The following is a 20866-nucleotide window of genomic DNA, read 5'->3' on the forward strand; positions in this document are numbered from 1 at the left end:
AAAATCAGTGAGTGGATAAGCTGTCCTTCATAACTAAAGAGGACATTTCTGATTCACCAGAAGTAGGATTTTTATCATAAGTGGTTTTTGTTTTTAGCAACAATAAAGATTTGGGACGGACCCTTTAAAAAATAACCTTGTTTTGATTCCAATCACTAATAAGACAGATATTCAAATGACCTTGGTAGAACAGTTCTAGAGTGTATGGAAGCAATCCTGAAGCCTCATCCCTAAGGCTAGTCCTTCAGCACTCCCAGTGGTTTTGTAAATAGGTATTTCCCTGTATTAAATCCCATTCTGTCTAAAATATCTAGAGGAGTTTTGGATTCCTGCATTGGTATAGTGCAGTCATGTTAATAGCGGTACATGACATGATTTTAGGTGAATCACAAACCTGGAACAGTTATTTGTTTTAATGCACATCATAAAAGCTGTATGTTCTTGTGAAAGTGAAATGGTTAGTCGAAAATGAAAGTCGTTAGTCTGACTCTTTGCACCCCTATGAACTGTGTAGCCCACCAGGTTCCTCTGTCCATGGGATTCTACAGGCAAGAATACTGGAGGGGGTTGCTGTTTTCCTCCTCCTGGGAATCTTCCCAACCCAGGGGTTGAACCTGTGTCTATTATATCTAACCTGCATTGGCAGGCAGGCTACCACTAGCACCACCTGGGAAGTTGAAGGGGTAGAGTACACATTGTCTTTATGAAGGCAAGTGACTTGAGCCCTGGAGCTGCTGCTGCTGCTAAGTCGCTTCAGTCGTGTCTGACTCTGTGCGACCCCATAGACGGCAGCCCACCAGGCTCCCCTGTCCCTGGGATTCTCCAGGCAAGAACACTGGAGTGGGTTGCCATTTCCTTCTCCAATGCCCTGGAGCAGTACTCCCCAAATATTTTGAGAAGTGGGTATTTCTGACTGAAGTCAGAAGTTACCCAAGAAGGGAGATGAAGATAGAAAGTGTACTAGCTTTATTTTTATTATACAAAGGACATTGTATTTGTCATCCCCATTGAATCCTCAGACCAACCCTCTGATGTTCATATTTCTACCTAGATTTTGCAGGTAAATAAACTGAGGGCTTGGAGAGGCTGTTTAAATTGCTAGAAGTCACACAACTACTAACTGTCTGACTCTGGGTTGCAACCCAATTTTATTTGGCTTAAAAACCTGTGCATGTTCAACTGTCCTGGCTACTTCCTTCTAAGGGCTAGCCTTACAGCCTTAGTCATAGTAAGCATGAAGATCAGCCTCTGAGAAGGAACTTAACTAATTTCCACGATGTCCAGGGCCAGAGCAAGTCACCCAACTCTTTGAAAAGCATGGCTCACTTTGAGGTCTAAGAGTTTAGTTTGAATTTATAATCAGCACATAAATTATTGACAGAGTACTGCCTCAACATTTTTTTTTAACTTTCTTGGCAATTCCTCTGTCAATAATGTTTCCCCTGAAGCAAGGTTCTGACATCCAGATATGTTAAAGTTAAAAATAACACAATAGAATTATATATAATGCAAAGAAGTTACTGCAGTTAGTTCCTATGATAAAGTCAAGTTTCCTCCTGTTTCCTAAAGAGCAGGTCCTTAACTCTGTAATTACCGGTGTGTCCGAAGGGAAAGAAACATGAGGGAGGAGAATGCATGTCCTCACCAAATTATACCTTACTTCATAGAATCATATTCATTCAACACAGGGTTTTCTTGAGCACCTACTATGTGTCAGACACTATACTAGCCTTACCTGGGTTGGGGAGGAGGTTAGCAGATAACAGCCATAAGGCATAGACCATGTGTTCTGGGCTTTGAAACATCATCAATTTTAAGATAGATGATCAATTTAAGAGCTTCTTTGGAGAGGGAGGGGGGATCCGGTGCATCAAATGTATTGGTCAGTTGTCAGGCACCTCTCTTTTCAAAAATGTTTAAATATGAAAAACAAGTGTATCTTAGACACAAGGAAACACTAGTGTCTTTCCTTTCTTCTTTTTTTTATCAAGCTCTTCATGATCAGCTTGTGTTCAGGAGAGCTCGCAGCATGCACTGTCCACAGTGAAAAATAAATGCGTATGTTCTTAAGGTATAGAGGAAGGGCTTTAGTACATAGGAGTAATAAGACACAGCTAGCAACTGGTAGCAGAGAAGGCAATGGCAACCCACTCCAGTGTTCTTGCCTGGAGAATCCCAGGGACGGGGAGCCTGGTGGGCTGCCGTCTATGGGGTTGCACAGAGTCGGACACGACTGAAGCGACTTAGCAGCAGCAGCAGCAACTGGTAGCAGAGAACAAGAGGCACTCTCAGGACCAGTGAAATAGAGACCTTGCCCTGCTGTCCCTCAGTTACTGCTTCTTGTGGAGCTGTGAAATTGGAATCCGGTGACTTTGGTGGGCTTAGATCAGCCATCAAACATGTAAATAGTTTAATTACCTGTTTAACTTTTTTGCATCCCAGTTTCCTCAACAGTAAAATGAGCAAAAAAAAAAAAAATCAGTAAAATTGCATGAACACTACGATTTCTCCCAATTCTAGCATTCCAAGGAACTCGAACAGCAGAAAATGAAAGATGTATAGTCCAGATTATATAAAGGTCTGGGTTAACTATAGTTTCATCTCTAATTCCTTAATTTTATTATTATTATATTATATTTATTTTAGGCTGTACTGTGCCCTACTTGCTGCGCTGGCTTTTCTCTAGTTGTGGCGGCTGGGGCCACTCTAGTGGTGGTGCGCAGGCTTCCCGTTGCGTGGCTTCTCTTGTGGAGCATGGGCTCTAGGGTGCCGGCTTCAGCAGTTGCAGCTCCTGGGCTCTAGAGTGCAGGCTCAATAGTTACGGATCAGGGGCTTAGTTGCTCTGCAGCATGTGGGCTGTTCTCAGATCAGGGATCGAACCTGTGTCTCCTGCATTGACAGGCAGATTCTTTACCACTAGGCTCCAGGGAAGCCCCTAATTCCTTAACTTTGGCCATTAGGCCTGTGTTATGTGGTTGCTGCTGCTGCTGCTGCTAAGTCACTTCAGTCGTGTCTGACTCTGTGCAACCCCACAGATGGCAGCCCACCAGGCTCCCCCGTCCCTGGGATTCTCCAGGCAAGAACACTGGAGTAGGTTGCCATTTCCTTCTCCAGTGCATGAAAGTGAAAAGTGAAAGTGAAGTCGCTCAGTTGTGTCCGACTCTTATCGACCCCACAGACTGCAGCCTACCAGGCTCCTCCGTCCATAGGATTTTCCAGGCAAGCGTACTGGAGTAGGGTGCCATTGCCTTCTCCAGGATATAATAGATAAGATTTATCTGTTAAAATTGGTTTATGAAGGGTGCTTCAGAGCTGTTTGTTACATATACCCTTTTACATATATATGGATATATATATAAAGGATATATGTTACATATATCCTTTTACATATATCCTTGTTACATATATATGTTACATATGCTAATCCATGAGATTAGCATATGAGGGATATGCTAAGCAGAAAAAATTTATATCTATAAATATACCAGGAAGAAATACCTTCTCAAGAGTACTGCTGAGTTTTAAGACCTAACCAGGCATTTTTTTCAGAACCTTTTGAGTGAATAAATCAATATATAGATGTCTAGTGTCTTGGTTTCAGTGGCCTAAGAATATGAAGGAATTAAAACAAAAACCCTCAATTTGTACATAAATTCACTACTCTAAGAAATTTACGGTTTCATTTCTCCGTATATTCCTTCTGACACTCGGCCGTTTGTGTAGCAAACCCTGTTCCTACTGAAATTTATTCTCCTCTTCTTTCTAACCTGGATGCCCACTGTTTTGGCCCCAACTCCATACGGCTTTCTTAGACTCCAGCTCAAATCTATACTCTTCTGGGGAATGTTGAGGGCAAAGAGGAGGAAGGGAAGTTGTTCTTGGAGAACTGCTTTGCCTCTTATGAGATCAGCAGTATTTTGTATAGTGTTTCCTACGTAGAGTATCAGTAGACCTTCATTGGAAGGGCTTAGGTCAGCCATGATGCCAGAAGCATGTACTCTCTTTATTTCTTTTTATCAGCTGCCAAACTTTCATCAAGAGCCCCTACCTCTTGAAAATGGCCCTTGTGAAAACTGACCAAAACTGAACCTCACACCTATCAGTAAAAGCACCCCAATCACTTAAGGAGAGTGGGAAGCACACTATATCTCAAGAAGGAAAAGTAAAAAGAAATCCACATTGTATCTCAAGAAGGAACAAAGAGAAATTTTTAAATCACCCACAAAGAAAGCATAAATGAAAATGACATTAGTCTCTTCAACCAAGAAAACCAGGAAACAGTGAAATAATACATAACTCCAAAGTGTTGAGAGAGAATGACTGTCATCCTTGAACTTACTCAGCAAAACTGTTTTTCAAAAACAAAGGTGAAAAGTGAAAGTCACTCAGTCATGTCCAACTCTTTGCAACCCCGTGGACTATGCAGTTCATGGAATTCTCCAGGCCAGAATACTGGAGTGGATAGCCTTTTCCTTTTCCAGGGGATATTCCCAACCCTGGGATCGAACCCAGGTCTCCCATATTGCAGGCGGATTCTTTACTAGCTGAGCCACAAGGGAAGCCAAGGTGAAAAAAATGTATGTATTAACAGAAGCTGAGTTTACTACTTTGAGACTCGTACAAAATAAACTTCTAAAGGATGTAATAAAAGAAGAAAGAAAATGATCCAGTGGATGGCCTGAGATCATCAGTGGGGGACTTTCCTGATGGTTCAATGGTTGAGACTCTGAACTTTCAATTCAGGGGGTACAGGTTTGATCCCTGGTCTGGGAACTAAGATCCCACATGCCACACTATGTGACCAAAAATAAATAAAATCAGTCTTTCAAAAAAAGTATTAAAAAATAATAGCATACATGTAAATCTAAATATCAATAGATAGAATAGTGCTAACATTCTATTTTGCATAATTGTATGATGTGACAAATGCAGGGAGAATGAAAGTATTCAAAGCTTCTTTATTGTTCTGGCAGAGGTTAAGAAATTACTTGTTAGGCTTTGGTAAGTTATTTAGTCATGGTAAGTAACATCTCAAAGGAAATTAATAAAGAAAATTTTAAAAAGCACATAAATCCAAATAACTAGAGATAAATGAAAGAAAATGATCCAGTAGATGGTCTGAGAAAAGGGATTAAAATAATATGTTGCCCCCAACAAGCAACATATGAGGGACAAAAACGTGGAAAATCCAAGGCAAATAGGAATAAGAAGGTAAGATATAAAAATAGAAGAAAGCCCCAATTTAAAAATCGTATTAAATATAAATGGACAAAACTTAGATGTTTGATCAAATTAGGTTTTTAAAATCTAGATATGTGTCATTTTTAAGAGACATATCTAAAGCATAAGGATATGGCAAGATCAAAAGTAAAAGGAAGGGAAAGCTTTCCAGCAAAATTATTAACCAAAGAAACCTAGTGTAACTATATTAATAGCATAATGTATTGCTAAGTAGTAGCGTGATTAGAGATAAAGGGTATCATATATGATTATTTAATTCAGCAGGAAGATACAACAATTCTAAAGATGCACGCTCCTAATAAAGTGGCCTCAGATGTGTAAAACAAAAACTGATAAAACTGCAGGGGAAAGTAGATAAATCCATGATTACCATGTACTCCCCTTTCTCAGTTATTTATGTCCAGCTGACAATATGGTGAGGAGTGTGTGTGTGTGCTCCAGTGTGTCCAACCTTTGTAACCCCATGGGCTGTAGCCTGCCAGGTCCCTGTGTCAGTGGTATTTTCTAGGCAAGGATACTGAAGGGGGTTGCCATCTCCTACCCCAAGGGATCTTCCTACCCAGGGATCGCACCTGTGTGCCCTGTGTCTCCTGCCTTGTGGGTGGATTCTTTACCACTGAGCCACCTGGGAAGCTAGCGAAGAGTGAGGAGTATAGTATCTGGTTTGATTTTGCAGGTCTGACCACAGGCAGTTACCAAGGCTTCACCTGGCAGCTCTTGGGGAAGCATGCCATCCTACATCAGACTTGGGGCAAAGCCAATGTATTTATTGCAGCCTCTGAGAGGAGTCACAGTCAAGGACTTGGGCCCCTCTGGCCAATCACGTTCTTTCGCATATTTGCATTCCTACTCCTGAGCCTTTATTTCTAAGCCTTTATCTAAGCCTTGGGCAGAGATCTTTGGGTGCTGGGTTGAGGCCTCCTTATGGGGAGCAGAGGGCAACCCTCAAAGGCACTCTTGCTCAGGCTTACTCGGTAGTTTTCCATGTCACACCCTCCCCTCCTCCCTCAGCCCTGACTCCAGGGGCCATAAACCTATTGGAGGCTTCTGTTCCAGGACTCGATCAGCAGTGGGATGATCCCCACATCAGCACTGACCCAGCTGCCCTGGAGCAGAACCAGAGGAGACTGCACTTGGTCTCATTTAATCACTTGCTTGTACCAAAGCCTGAAGTGGTTAAAGGCTTACCTCTTGCATTTTTGGCTTGTTTTCACCAGTTATTCTGATGCCTAGCAGCTCTCTTCTCTCCCTTTCCCTCTCTCCCTGTCTCTCTCTGTCTGTGTCTCCCCCAGCTCACCGAACTGAGTTTGTGACATATAGAAGATTAAAAAGCAAAATTAAATGCTGCAATAAATAATCTTAATCTAATGGATGTATGTAAAACTCTACCCAACAATTTAAAAATGTGCATTCTTCTCAAGCATTTGTGGAACATTTACAAACATTGATTAAGTGCCAAGTCATAAAGCATGACTCAACAGATTTTCTAGAATCAGTATCATGCAGACCACGTTTTATAATTGCAATGCAATGAATTCAAATACAAATAATAAAATGACAAGTGAGAGTTTTAAAATTAACTTTGGAAATTAAATGCACACTCTAGTAAATCATGGGTCAAAGTCATCCTTGAAATTTGAAAATATTTAGAACTAAGCAATCATAAAAGTTTAATGTCAAAATTTAGGAGATACAGTGAAAGTAATGTTTGAGGGAAATTCATCACATTAAATGCTTATATTAGAAAAGAAGAAATGTGGAAAAGTAGTGAGCTAGGCATCCAACTGAAAAGTTAGAAAAAGAACAACAAAATAGCTTCAAGGCAAGTAGAAGAAAATAGGTAATAAGGAGCAGAAATAGATGATATAGGAAAATACAAGTACAAGTCATCAAAAACAAGTTTTTTTAAAAGAGTAATAAAATCATCTGGATTATGGAGGTCAAGAGATAAGGCAGAAAGAGACAATATTAAGGGTGTAGAGTGGGAATCACATATACATTATAAATTTAAAAGACAGGGTATAGTACTATGAACAATTTTATGCCAATAAATTTCAAAACAGAGAAAATTTTCAAATACCTAGGAAAATATAGAAAACTGTATTGTAAACCCAAATAAAACTGTCATTTTACATCTTTCCAAGAAGAAATACCCAGACTCCCAGGCTTAAATGCTTTTATGGTGAGTCTTACCAAATATTTGGGGAAAAGATCATTCTATTCTTACATTAATCATTCTTGAGAAAATAAAAGAGGGAATGCTAGCTGATATATCAGGGAAAATGACAGTGTAAGAATGTCTGAAATGTACCCGTTTATAAAAGTGATTCTCCACATCTTCACCAACACTTATTTCCATGTTGATTGCAGCCATCCTCAGATGTAAGGTGGTATATTTCATTGTCATTTTGATGTGTCTCCCTGAGACCAACTAGTGTTGAGCATCTTTTCATGTGCTTATTCTTCTTTGGAGAAACTTCTATTTACCATAACCTTTTGAATCCATTCCAATAGTAGTTTGGCTCACAACACTCCACCAAAATTGCCCTTGATACAGCCACTCCTTACTTCAAGAATGACTTTTTTTTCTCCTCTCCTCTTACTTGAATGACTAGCAGCATTCTCTCTTAAAAACATTGTGGACAACCAGCTCTCTGGGATTTCCTCTCTCCTCATTGCCACTCCTTTTCTGTCTCCTTTGCTGATTCCTCTTCAGCTCCATGATCTCTGACTCTAGATGGCTCCCATGACTCAGCGGTTGAACCTCTTCAGTTTATTTATACTCATGCCCTTGAAGAACTCATTCAGCCCTGTAACCTTAAACCCCATTAGGAAAATTTTTATCTCCAACCAGACCTCCCCTCTGATCTTAAGTCCAACTATCATTCCACATCTCCATGTTGATATTTAATACCTAAATTGTCCAAAACTGAATTCCTCATCCTCTCCTCAAATCTGCCCTTTTCACACTCTTCCACATCCCAGAAACTTCACAGAACTTCTGGCTCATGCCAGAAACCTTGGTGTCATCTCTGAGTTCTCTTTCTCTCATGCCCCAACTCAATCTGTCAGCAAATCCTAGCCACTCTGTCTTCAAAATATATCCAGAATTCATACCACTGAAAAAAATTACAAGGCAGTCATTAAAAACAACATACAAGACATTTTACTATAAAACAGGGTGTGCAAAGTAGCATGCAAGTCTTATATCCAATGTGATTCCAACTATGAAAATATGCTTCTAATAAACGTTTGAAAGAAAGCCACAGAAATAATGTCCTTAAAAAATCACAGAGTTATTTTCATGTTGTCCCCTATTTTTCTTTGAAAATATTTATCTGACTACAAAACTTCTGGGAAGATTTCAGTGTTGATAGAACTGGTGGATGTTTATGGGGTACAGTACCATTTTAAATGGCCCTTTGACATCAGTGGGGAAGGGAACTCCTATTTCTGGAGACTTTTTCTTGTACCACATGCTGCGCTAATTGTTTTGTACATACTATCTCATTTAACCCTCTCACCCTTTTAAAAAACAGCTTTATTGAGGTATAATTGACAAACAGTAAATGTTCACAATGTTTAATGTATAACTCGATGTTCTGGCAGACATATCACTGGTGAAACCATCACCAAATCAAGATCACGGACAGGTCTGCCAGCTCAGAGTTTTCTCTGTTCCCCATCTTTCCCTGCTTCCCAGCTCCTCAAACAACCATTGATCTGCTTTCTGTCTCTGTAGATCAGTTGGCATTTTCTACAGCTTTATATAAATAGAATCATACATTATGTACTTTTTTTTTTGGTCAGGCTACTTCTGAACGATTTCTTTATGTCTTATTCACATCTTATGGCTGAAGAAATCAATTCATTGAAGTTATGTAACTTTCCTAAAACCACAGAGTAATGAGAGATGGACCTGGAATTTCACTCCATGTCTGCTTGTCACCTCAACATGTAAAAAGTGAAGCTCCAAATGGTTATATGAATTGCCAAGAGTTATAATACCAATGAGTGGTCAAAGTAGGACGGAAACCCACTATGCCACATGCCTCTTGATTTATGTGGCTATTGGAAAGAGCATTAAGTCTCCTTTTAGATTTCACTAAGACCGCATTTTTCAGAAGTCCTGGCCATTAACTTGACCTTGATGATGGCCTTGGACAGAAGATCCAATGTGGTATGTCTTGGCAAAAGCTTCCTTCAACACAGCATATTTCAACTTGTCAGAACAAAGAAATCTATTTCTCTAGAAACTGCCTTTGATTTCCCTTGAATTGCTGTCCTCTTTAGAAGATGCCTGAACTGAGATTAAAGGGAACCGCTTGTAGCTTGGGTCCTTCCCCTTTCATCCCTGCCTCCCTTCTCTGCTCCTTTTTCCTCCTTCCTTCCTTTTTTTTCCCCCCTCCAGTTTTATTCTTCAAAGTATTCATTTGCGGTGAATCTTCATCATCACTTTTGTTACCACTACTTTCTATTCTAAGAGGCCTAGATTGCCAGAGTAATGCGTGGAACTCCAGCCAAGATGCTTGATTGGTGATTATCTAAAACTGCCACATTGTTATAGCCTGGTTTCCAATTAATATATTTATATTTATTATTTATTTATATCTATTAGGCTTATGTGATGTCTTTGTATCTAAAAGATCACATAAGTGTTAGTATCTGCAAAGTTTAGTTAGTAGTTTAGGAGTTGTCTACATATCAAAAACAAGCTTAAAAACATGGAGAAGGATTTATATAATAAGCAATAAGATAATACCCTGAAAAATGTATTGAATTATTGAACGCTTGTCAGAAAGACCTTCATAGTGATGTTTTAAATTTTTGTTGCAGTATAATTGATTTATAATATCATGTAAGTTTCAGGTGTATATACGTGCTCAGTTGTGTCCGACTCTTTGCGACCCCATGGATTGTAGCCCACTGTGCTCCTGTGTTCATGGGATTTTCCAGGTGAAAACACTGGAATGGGTTGTCATTTTTTCCTCCAGGGACTCTTCCTAGAGATCAACCCTATGTCTCCTGCATCTCCTGCATTGTAGGCAGATTCTTTACTGCTGAGCCACTGAGGAAACCCAAGCTTCAAGTATACAGCGCAGCAATTCATATAAAGATATATTCTTTTCCATATTCTTTTCCTTTATAGATTATTACATAATACTGAGTATAGTTCCCTGAGCTAGGTCCTTGATGGTTATCTATTTTATACATAGTAGTGTATATATGTTAATCCTAGCCTCCTAATGTATCCCTTTCTTCACCCCCTTTTCCTTTTGGTAACTGTAAATTTGTATTCTGTGTTTGTGAGTCTCTTTCTGTTTTGGAAATAAGTTCATTTGTATCTTGTTTTCTTTTAGATTCTACATGTGAGCAATATCATACGATTTCTGTCCTTCTCTGTCTGACCTATTTCACTTGTATGATGGTTTCTAGGTTCATGCATGTTGCTGCAAATGACATTTTTCATTCTTTTTTTAACTTTTTATTTTGTCTTGGGGTGTACCCGATTAACAATTGTTGTGATAGTTTCAGGTGAACAGGAAAGGGACTCAGCCATACCATTCCATTGTGTATGTATACATATACAGATACACTTACATACTGTTCTTCATAGTGGCTATACCAGTTTACATTCCTACCAACAGTGTAAGAGCGTTCCCTTTTCTCCGCACACCCTCCAGCATTATCGTTTGTAGACTTTTTGACGATGGCTATTCTGACCCGTGTGAGGTGATACCTCATTATAGTTCTGATTTGCATTTCTCTAATAATTAGTAATGCTAAGCATCTTTTCATGTGCCTCCTGGCCATCTGTACTTCATAGTGTTTTAAATCATCTGTTTAAAATTGATTTTAAGTGTGTATAACTATTGTACTGTATGCATGTAAACTTAAATGTTAGAAACCATATGCTTTGAGAAAATTTCTGAGGATCTTGGCTAACTTACCTATGAAAAAATAATGTTCTGTATCCACCAGGGCAAATTATTTAAGGAGATACAAGAAACTGTGACAGCAGCTCCCATATCACAAAGGCAAGCTAGAATACTCTGGGGAAATATATCAATATGAACATTAATTGATACATGAGACTGACTTATAAAACTTCAAGCCGGAAAGGAATAGTAGTCATCTTCGGAGTCTGGCTAGATATGCCTCATATTCCTGGATTTATGCCCAGCAACTCAGCAGAGTAGGAAGAAAGTACTGAACCATTTTTTTAAAATGATATTGATGAGAGAGGAATAAGTCAACCCTCCATCATTTCTCCTGTAAGATTTGAGGTTATAGATTTGAGATTGTATTTATGAGATCTGAAATAGCATTTAAATCTTTTTTTCACAGACAGATGAAAAGTATACACTGAACCTGGCAAATTTTTAAGAAAGAAATAAACAAAATATTACCTTTACGCAGAGATTCTTTATGACCTCTAGACTTGTGAAACCTGCGCATTCTTATCTCTAATATTTTCAAACTTATCTTTATTTTTACATAATATACCAGGCCTAAGAGGTTATATACAGGGCAAAATTGATGCAGATGATAAGAGAGAACTAAATACAGCATGGCAAGAGAAAGAAGTCAAAGTTTTTCATTTAAAATACCCAACTGAAAAATATAAAATTGAGAGAACAGAAATATCAAATGATCATTAGGGTAAAAGAGAGGAAATGAAATGTTCTAATTCAGGCAGGATTTCAGCCCTTTTTGAGTTCAGTGAGTGACATTTTATCCTGGAGATATCAAGTTCCTGGCTCTCTCTATTTTTATATGTCCCACATTTTCAGTACAAAGAGTGGAGAAGACACAGCATGTGGAGGTGGATGCCAAAACCCACATATTTTCCAATTCCCTTGGTGGTTATTTCACCTGACTGAATTTCCCTTTTCCCACATGTAAATTGAGGCTGCTCACAGTACCCACCTCACAGAGTGTTGCTGGGATTAAATGAGCTTATGCTTATAAAGTGCTGAGCAAATAAGTCCTCAAACCTGTTAGTCATTATAAAGGGAAGGAATAGAAACATTAAATTGGTTTGGTGGAACTCCAGCTTCTTTCCTTTTCTTGCCTTGGTCTGAGGATTGAAAGCTGTTTCCTTCTCTTGTGGAAAGTGAAAGTTGCTCAGTCATGTCCGACTCTTTGTGACCCCATGGACTATACAGTCCATGGAATTCAGGCCAGAATACTGGAGTGGGTAGCCTTTTCCTTCTCCAGGGGATCTTCCCAACCCAGGGATCGAACCCAGGTCTTCCACATTGCAGGCGGATTCTTTACCAGCTGAGCGGTAAGCGAAGCCCCTTGTTGAAAGTAACCATCACCAACTCTGTCTGCTCATCAAACTCTCCAACCTGGATCAAACTTTCCCACCTCAGCAGCCTCCATAGAGAAGGAACTTGAACATGGAGTTGGGGGGGCCTCATTGCCTGCTTCAGGAGTGACATGCCTATTAAGGTCATATATTACATCTAAAATTTTTGCCCATCTTGTACTCTACTTTATAATACACATGAAAGTGGAAATGTTAGTTGCTCATTCATGTCCGACTCTATGTGACCCACGGACCATAGCCTGCCAGGCTCCCCTGTCCATGGAATTCTCCAGGCAAGAATACTGGAGTGGGTTGCCATTCCTTTCTCCAGGGGATCTTCCTGACCCAGGGATCAAACCCAGGTCTCTTGTATTGCAGACAGATTCTTTACCATCTGAGCCACCAGGAAAGCCCTCATAATACATGTGCATAATGTAAAATATTTACCCCAAATTTTCTAGTGATATTTGTCACTCCAGGAGGATGGGGGTTTATCTATGATTATCAATAGCTCCTAGAATGTGGTTCTTTGTTCCCAGAGTATAAAAACCCAAGTAGAGAAACAGAGACTGACTCCCAGCCCTCAGGATTTGTTTAGTTAGAAAGAACTAATGAAAGCAGATCCTTTGTCAAGAGCAGGAATTCGGCCTCTTTAGTGGCCCGAGCAGGCATGGTTTCATTTCCTGAAGCTGCCTCTCTCAGGAGCATATTTTGATGGGGGTGGGGAGGTTGTCTTTTGTTGGGTTCTCAAAGAGCAGAGCCAGAAAAAAGAATTCAGTGCACCATGATTTGTTGATGGAAAAGCATTTCTCCAGGAAAAGCTTTTAAAGGAGGGAAGGAAGCAAGATAAAGGGGAAGAGGGACTTCCCTGGCAGTCCAGTGGTTAAGACTCCACGCTTCCGCTGCAGGGAGCATGGGTTCAATCCCTGGTTGGAGAACTAAGATCTCTCATGTCTCAAGAAAAAGAAAAAAGAAGGGGAAAGAGCCAGGCAGGAATGTGGTCTCAGGTAAAGTCTGATTTGGCCTGCTCCACAGAGGAAAAGCTGGGGAGCATGAACCACCCTGCAAAACTGTTCTTCCTCTGGGACAAGAGTGGTCTTTGCACCTCTCAGCTGTTGGCTGTGCTGTCTTGCTGGGCCCTGTGAATGCTCCACCAGGCCGTCAGCTTCAGGTCAGCTTCTGGGAGTGTGGCTGGAGCACAATCAGTGGGTCCCGCAGTTTTGACCTCACTCCCACATTTCCTGGGTCTCCGGGCCTGCTCTCCCCACGCCAGGAGAAATCAAACCACCCCTAAGTCCTCAGGTAGTGATGTTCAGTGGAGACTTGCCGGCATAAAATACCAAGCCATTCCAGTAATACATGTTTGTTCCTAATAACATGAACTCCTGGCACTCTCAGGATGGAAGGGGTTCAGTGTAGTCCATATTCTGCCACCATGTGACTGGTTGGTCTCCATTGGTAAAGGCACCATGTCACATGCTTATCAAGCTTGAAGCATGCCAACATCTTGTGGTCATCTGGCCTTGTCAACATAATATTGTCACCGTAATGGGTCAGTGTGATGTCCTCTGGGATGTGTACAAAGTCTTCCTAGATCTCTTCACTCTGTATTATGATGGAAGATGAGGAAGCATAGCCCTGGAGCTAAACCATAAGTATGTATGGTTGCTAGTTCTATGTGAGTGCAAGCTGTTTCTGCCCTTCTTTTTTGGACTAGAATAGAAAAATACATGTTTGTCAAATTAGTGACTGAGCACCATGTTCAGTTCAGTTCAGTTCAGTCGCTCAGTCGTGTCTGACTCCTTGCAACCCCATGAATCGCAGCACGCCAGGCCTCCCTGTCCATCACCAACTCCCGGAGTTTACCCAGACCCATGTCCATCGAGTCAGTGATGCCATCCAGTCATCTCATCCTCTGTCATCCCCTTCTCCTCCTGCCCCCAATCCCTCCCAGAATCAGAGTCTTTTCCAATGAGTCAACTCTTCACATGAGGTGGCCAAAGTACTGGAGTTTCAGCTTCAGCATCATTCCTTCCAAAGAAATCCCAGGGCTGATCTCCTTCAGAATGGAGTGGTTGGATCTCCCTGCAGTCCAAGGGACTCTCAAGAGTCTTCTCCAACACCACAGTTCAAAAGCATCAATTCTTCAGCACTCAGCCTTCTTCACAGTCCAACTCTCACATCCATACATGACCACAGGAAAAACCATAGCCTTGACTAGATGAACCTTTGTTGGCAAAGTAATGTCTCTGCTTTTGAATATGCTATCTAGGTTGGTCATAACTTTCCTTCCAAGGAGTAAACGTCTTTTAATTTCATGTACCTGAGGCCATGTTAATTTGTTCTAGCCAAGATACCATACCTGACAGGCAGCTACATATACTTGTGGTCTTCCAGGATCCATCTGGTTTTAGCATGGGCCAGACCAGTGAACTGGAGATAGGATAGGGACTTCCACTTCTGCATTCTTTGAATCCTGAAAGTGTTAGTTGCTCAGTTGTGTCCAACTCTTTGTGACCTCATGAACTGTTGCCTGCCAGGCTCCTCTATCCATGAGATTTCCCAGACAAGAATACTGGAGTGGGTAGCCATTCCCTTCTCCAGGATATCTTCCCTACCTAAGGATCGAACCAGTGTCTTTTGCATTGCAGGCAGATTCTTTACCATCTGAGCCACCAGGGAAGCCCTTGAATCCCAAAGCATGGTGCTAGCCTCTACCATCCCCCTCTCCCAGGCTATGCTACTGTTTTTTATTTTTTATCTTAGCCAAAGATTATGGTTTCAGAACTCTTAGCCCACAGACCAAGGATTCAATGAGGGGATTGCATGAGCAGCCACATATATAAATTCCTATTTTGCATTTCAGAATCAGAAAACTGACCACTGGGGTAGGTTTGCAGACCTAGTAGACCCACTGTACACCAGGCCTTGGCCCAAACTCCTTTTATTACTTTAGCGGGGGCTGTGATAAGGTAGCAATTCAATTCAGACCCTGTGTCCAGTAGTCCTTGAAATGTCTGGATGTTACCTTTTCCCTAGTGTACATTTATGTATGTAAATATCCACAGGTCCCTTCTGTGAGGGACTTGGCTTATAATTCCCATGCATACTCACTATGGTGCTACAGGAGCCTCATTCCTGAGGCTGAGTCTAGGTCTGAAGACACTCTGACCATGGAAGCAGACAAGGAATTGTAATGTCTTATTGTACCCTCTCTTAGGCTCATGCTCTCCTATCCTTGATTGCTTTTACTAGTAAGCAGTGTCCTTGTCAATCATCCATCTATTTTGCTCCTAGGGACACTGTGTCCTATTGTCTCCATAAATCCCTGTGAGTCAGACTGTTTCTTTACTGCCAACCTGAACTTACTAGTGGGATTTTCCAGGCAAAAGTACTGGAGTGGGGTGCCATTGCCTTCTCTGATTATAATTGCAACCCCTGGCTATATACCTAAGAGTAGAATTGCTTAGTTAAATGGTAATTTTCTGTTTAACTTTTTGATCAACTGTCAGACTGTTTTCCAAAGTGGCTGCACTATTTTACTTTCCTACCAGCAGTGTTGGAGGATCTTAGTTTCTCCACATCCTCCACCAATACTTACCATTTTCTTTCTGGTTTTAACTATCCTAGTGGGTGTGAAGTGACGTCGCCTTGTGGTTTTGATTTGTATTTCCCTAATGGCTAATGATGTTAGTCACCTTTTCCTGTGTGTTTTGGCCATTTGTAAATCTATGAAAAAATGTCTGTTTGGATCCTTTGCCGATTTCAAAAATTGGGTTGTCTGTTTATGATTGAGTTGTAAGAGTTCTTTTTATATTTTAGATACAAGTCATGTATCAGATATTATTAACACATATATTCTCCCAACTTTGGGGTTATCTTTCTGCTCGGTCAACTAGCAGAGCCCTCACTTTAAAATCTGTTTGTAGAGCATCTGGTAAATGACTGAAACTATGCTAGATGTCAGGAATATGCAGGTCAAGAAGACATATTCCCTGCTCACAAGAAAAGTGGAATAACACAAAATCAGGAACCTGAGGTCAGTTTCCTGACTGTCCTTAGTCTTCTGGCCACTGTTCATCTTTTTAGCCCTTCCAACTGCCTCAGAGCTCAGTTCTGAACATTTTCATTTCCAACTACTCTCATTCCCTTAATGATCCTGTTTTTGGTGTGTAAGCTTAGTCACGTCTGACTCCATGGGCTGTAGTCTCCTCTGCCCATGGGATTTCCCAGGCAAGAATACTGGAGTGGGTTGCCATTTCCTACTCCAGGGGATCTTCCCAATCCAGGGATTAAACCTGTGTCTCCTGTGTCTCCTGCATTGGCAGGCGGATTCTTTACTACTTGGGAAGCTTAATGATCTTACCTACCTGTAAATGATCCCAAAATGTGTAACTCCACCTGAGTCTCTCCCCAAAATGCCTACTTGACATATTGCCCTACAGATCTAATAGAAATGGCAAAGTTAAATGACTAAATCTGAACTACTGATGTTACTCTCAAAATATATCTTACCTTTTGCTTTCTCTGTTTCATTAAATAGAGACCCCATTCTTTGTTGCCCAAGCCAAAAACCTTGGAGTTGTTTTTGACTCCTCTTTTTCCCTCACACCCAATATTCCATCTGATGGCAAATCTTAATATCTCTATATTCAAAATATATCTTGATTCTAACAACGTATCACCTCACTCCATGCCCACAGCTGGATTTGAGTCAGTAACATCTCTCATCTGGATTATCACATCAGCCATTTAATTCATCTTCCTGCCTCTGCCCTTATCTGCCTCCTACAGTCCGTTCTCAACATAGCAGCAAGAGTGAGCTCATTAAAAATAAGTCAGATCGTGTCGCTCTGCTTATAACCATGGCTCCCAATCTCAAGCAGAGAAAAAGCCAAATCGCCTCCAGTTATCTACAAGGCCCTACATGACCTTGCTGCTGTGGACAAAAAAATCTTGCCTGCCCTTTCAGTAAACTAAGTATGTTGCCTGCCATTCTGGTACACAATAAGTTATGCCTGCTGTCAAGCTGTTAGGCGCTGCAGCCACCCCAACATTGTGCCCAGTGGGAACTGACGATGGAGAAAAACAGGGTCCTGGCCTTAGATAGTTAAGATGCATATCAAAGGAGTAATTTCAATGAGCCTGCATCTTCCCATACATACAAATGCATTCAAATTGTTACTAGAGATGTGTATGTTTTTTGTGATTAACAGTATTCTTTTGATGTTTGATTTTTGTTTTCAGCAAAAATTGCTGGAAAACAAAAACAAAAACAAAAGCTGCTGTATATCCTGGCTTCTCCCTGGGTTCTTTGGAACAGTTCCTCAGATCTATCTAAGAGGATATATTCCAGGTGATACAGTCCTCAGTAATGCCCCCAAATAAAACATAATTCTTAACTTTTAAGTCGTATATATTTTTTTCAGTAGACACTCTCTTCCCCTGACCTTTCTGATCTTATTTCCTCCTATTGTCATCCATGTACATGCTAGTTGCTCAGTTGTCCATGAACTGTAGTCCACCAGGCTTCTCTGTCCATGGGATTTCCCAGGCAAGAATACTACAGTGGGTTGCCATTCCCTTCTCCAGGAGATCTTCTAGACCCAGGGATCAAACCTGGGTCTCCTGCATTACAGGCAGATTCTTTACCATCTGAGCCACCAGGGGAGCCCCTCTCACTAATTCCACTAAGCCACACTACTTCTTCAGTCATGTTCATGCCTCAGGACCTTTGCACTTGCTGTTCCTTTTACCTGGAATGCTCTTTTCAAGGTAGCCTCATTACCACTCCCTTGCCTTCTTCAGGCCTTGGCTCAAGTATCTTGGAACTGTCAGGGTTTAGTCATGGGAGAAGAAACACTGTTAGTGTTGTGGGACAAAAGATTTGTTTTAGAAATTGGATCTTACACAGCTGTGGGATCAGCTCGGGAAGTGAAAGTCTGGAAGGGTGGATTCGGAGGATCAGGCAGTCACTAACCGGTTTCCTGAAGCCCTGGTGCAAGACAGAGCCTGAGGGGAATCTGAGAAGCCAGGAACATTCAGCCACTAAAGTGGACCACAGAGGGCGAGTTTGTGAGGAGATGGATGGGAATCTGTTTTTTTCTGTGTAGTTTACAGCCTCTGTGATTTTCCAGCCAAGGGTCTGGTGGTGGGCCTGGGGCCATTCCTGGCTGTTCTTCTAAGCACATTTAATTTTCACATAATGACAGCAGCAAGAACATGCATCTGTTTAACATAATGCAACTATTTCTCAAACAACTGAAAACAAAATTATACTTTATCCATATCATATCATTCTTCTTTCAACTGAGTCAAGCCCCTCTTTTATATTCTGTAACATAAATCCTGAGATTTACAGTTGACCATGATTAACAAGTTATATTTAACAATAGGAAAATGGGACAGAAAAAAAAAATACACACAAATATATTCTTACCAAGGTAAGGAAGAAATATTCATAACTACTACAGTCCTTGTGTCTGCAACTGATCATGTGATCAGTATTTGTATTTATGACTTCCTTCTTCTATTCTTACAGTCCATAAGGACAGATTGAGAGACAGGAAGCATTAATGGCAAGAGTAGAAGCCATGGGATCTGGGTCACTTGCTCAGAGAACTTACTCATGCCTACAGGACCCACTAGAGGCCAGTCTTGACATAGCACTTAGACCTGATGATGGGGTGCTGCTGTGCGCATTGGTCTCTATGGCTTGATGGCACAGCAAATACCCAGAGCATGAAGGACAGCTCAGGTTGAGTAGTCCAGTCTTTTCTATGGTCCAATAGGAAGCCAGAAGCTGTTTCTCAAAGAATAGTTAGCTACAGAGGATGACATAGCTTTCCTCAAAGTCCTAAAGGTCTGAGTTGAGGAGCCAGCCAAAGACTTCATGGTGGTAGGGGTGGTGGAGGTTTAGTCGCTCAGTCATGTCTGACTCTTGCAACCCCGTGGTCTGTAGTGCACCAGGCTCCTCTGTCCATGGAATTTCCCAGGCAAGAATACTTCATACCTCATCCCTATCTGTCACAGACCCTTTGATCACCTTGCGATCTACTGGAGCATACAGCCCAAGTGGCCATTCAGCTTTCACAGCAGCCTGAGCCTGTTGGAAAGCCATGTCTTTGTCTGTACTCCACTCAAAAATGGGAAAGACCTTTTGGTTGTTGGAAACATGGGTCAGGTAGCAATCCTAAGTAAGTATATTGTGTCTAAAATACTCTAGGAGGCATTCTGTTTTTTCTCATTGATAAGGGGGCCATACCCAGCAACTTGTCCTTATCCTTGGATATCTTGATGTGGCCCACACCTCTGGACTCCTAGAAATTTCACTGAGATGATTGACTCCTGAATTTTTGTATTTTCTATCCACCATCTGGCCCCATGTGCCTTTCCAAGGTGTCTAGGATGGTTGATACTTTCCTACTTACCCAGAAGTCCAATCCATGTGAAATCACAATCATATTCCCACTGCAGATTCAGACAATATGAACTTCCTTCTCTTCCTGCACCACCCTCACAAACCCTAAGTTCTAAAAACACTGTACTTTTACCATTATCTAAAGATGCAATGCCCTTACAGGTTTCCAGATGCCAATAATACTCAAAATATTGGATGTATCCTCCTAGTAAATTTCTGCTCTTCGTCCAAGAAACAAAGGTAATATGTCTCCTCTGTGAAGCCCGTCTCTCACCCTCTTCCTCTGTGCTCCTATAATCCTCTTTTATTCCTTGATGGTGCATTTATCACACTGTAGGAGAATGACCTGCTTCCACGTGAGGGCTTAGTGGCAGAGTCTGCCTTACTGCTCTTCCTATTGTAACCAAGCAGGACCCTGTGGGGCCTTCCCTGGGACAGACCCCTCCCCTCTACATCCTCCACTTTAGCTCCTCTCTGAAGTACCTAGATAATAATTTCTGATGCATATTTCCTGAGCTTTTATGTGCTTTCAAATGGGAGAAATTAACTACTTGATGACGATGAGCACAAAGCCCTGGACCTTCTGGCACCTAAGAACTGATTGCCATCAACCAATCAGAGAACTGTGCATCACATACCCTGGGATGCCTCTCTGTCACCTTGGTTTTAAGAACGCTTTGCTGTAACCCTTCGGTGTGTTGGGGCTGGAGGGTTGAGCATGAGTCACCTGTTCTCTCTTCTCAGCCCTGTGATAATCCTTCTCTGCTCCAAACTCTGACGTTTCAGTGTGCTTGGCCTCACCGTGCGTCTTGTGTTTGGTAACACTATCTCCTCATCTTAGCATGCTTCAGTGCCCCAGTCGGAGCTCAATCAATGTGTGCTGAATTAAT

Source organism: Bos grunniens, chromosome 6 (assembly GCF_055505025.1).
Source record: "Bos grunniens cultivar Pamir isolate PY7600 chromosome 6, Bosgru_T2T1.0, whole genome shotgun sequence".
NCBI lineage: Eukaryota > Metazoa > Chordata > Mammalia > Artiodactyla > Bovidae > Bos > Bos grunniens.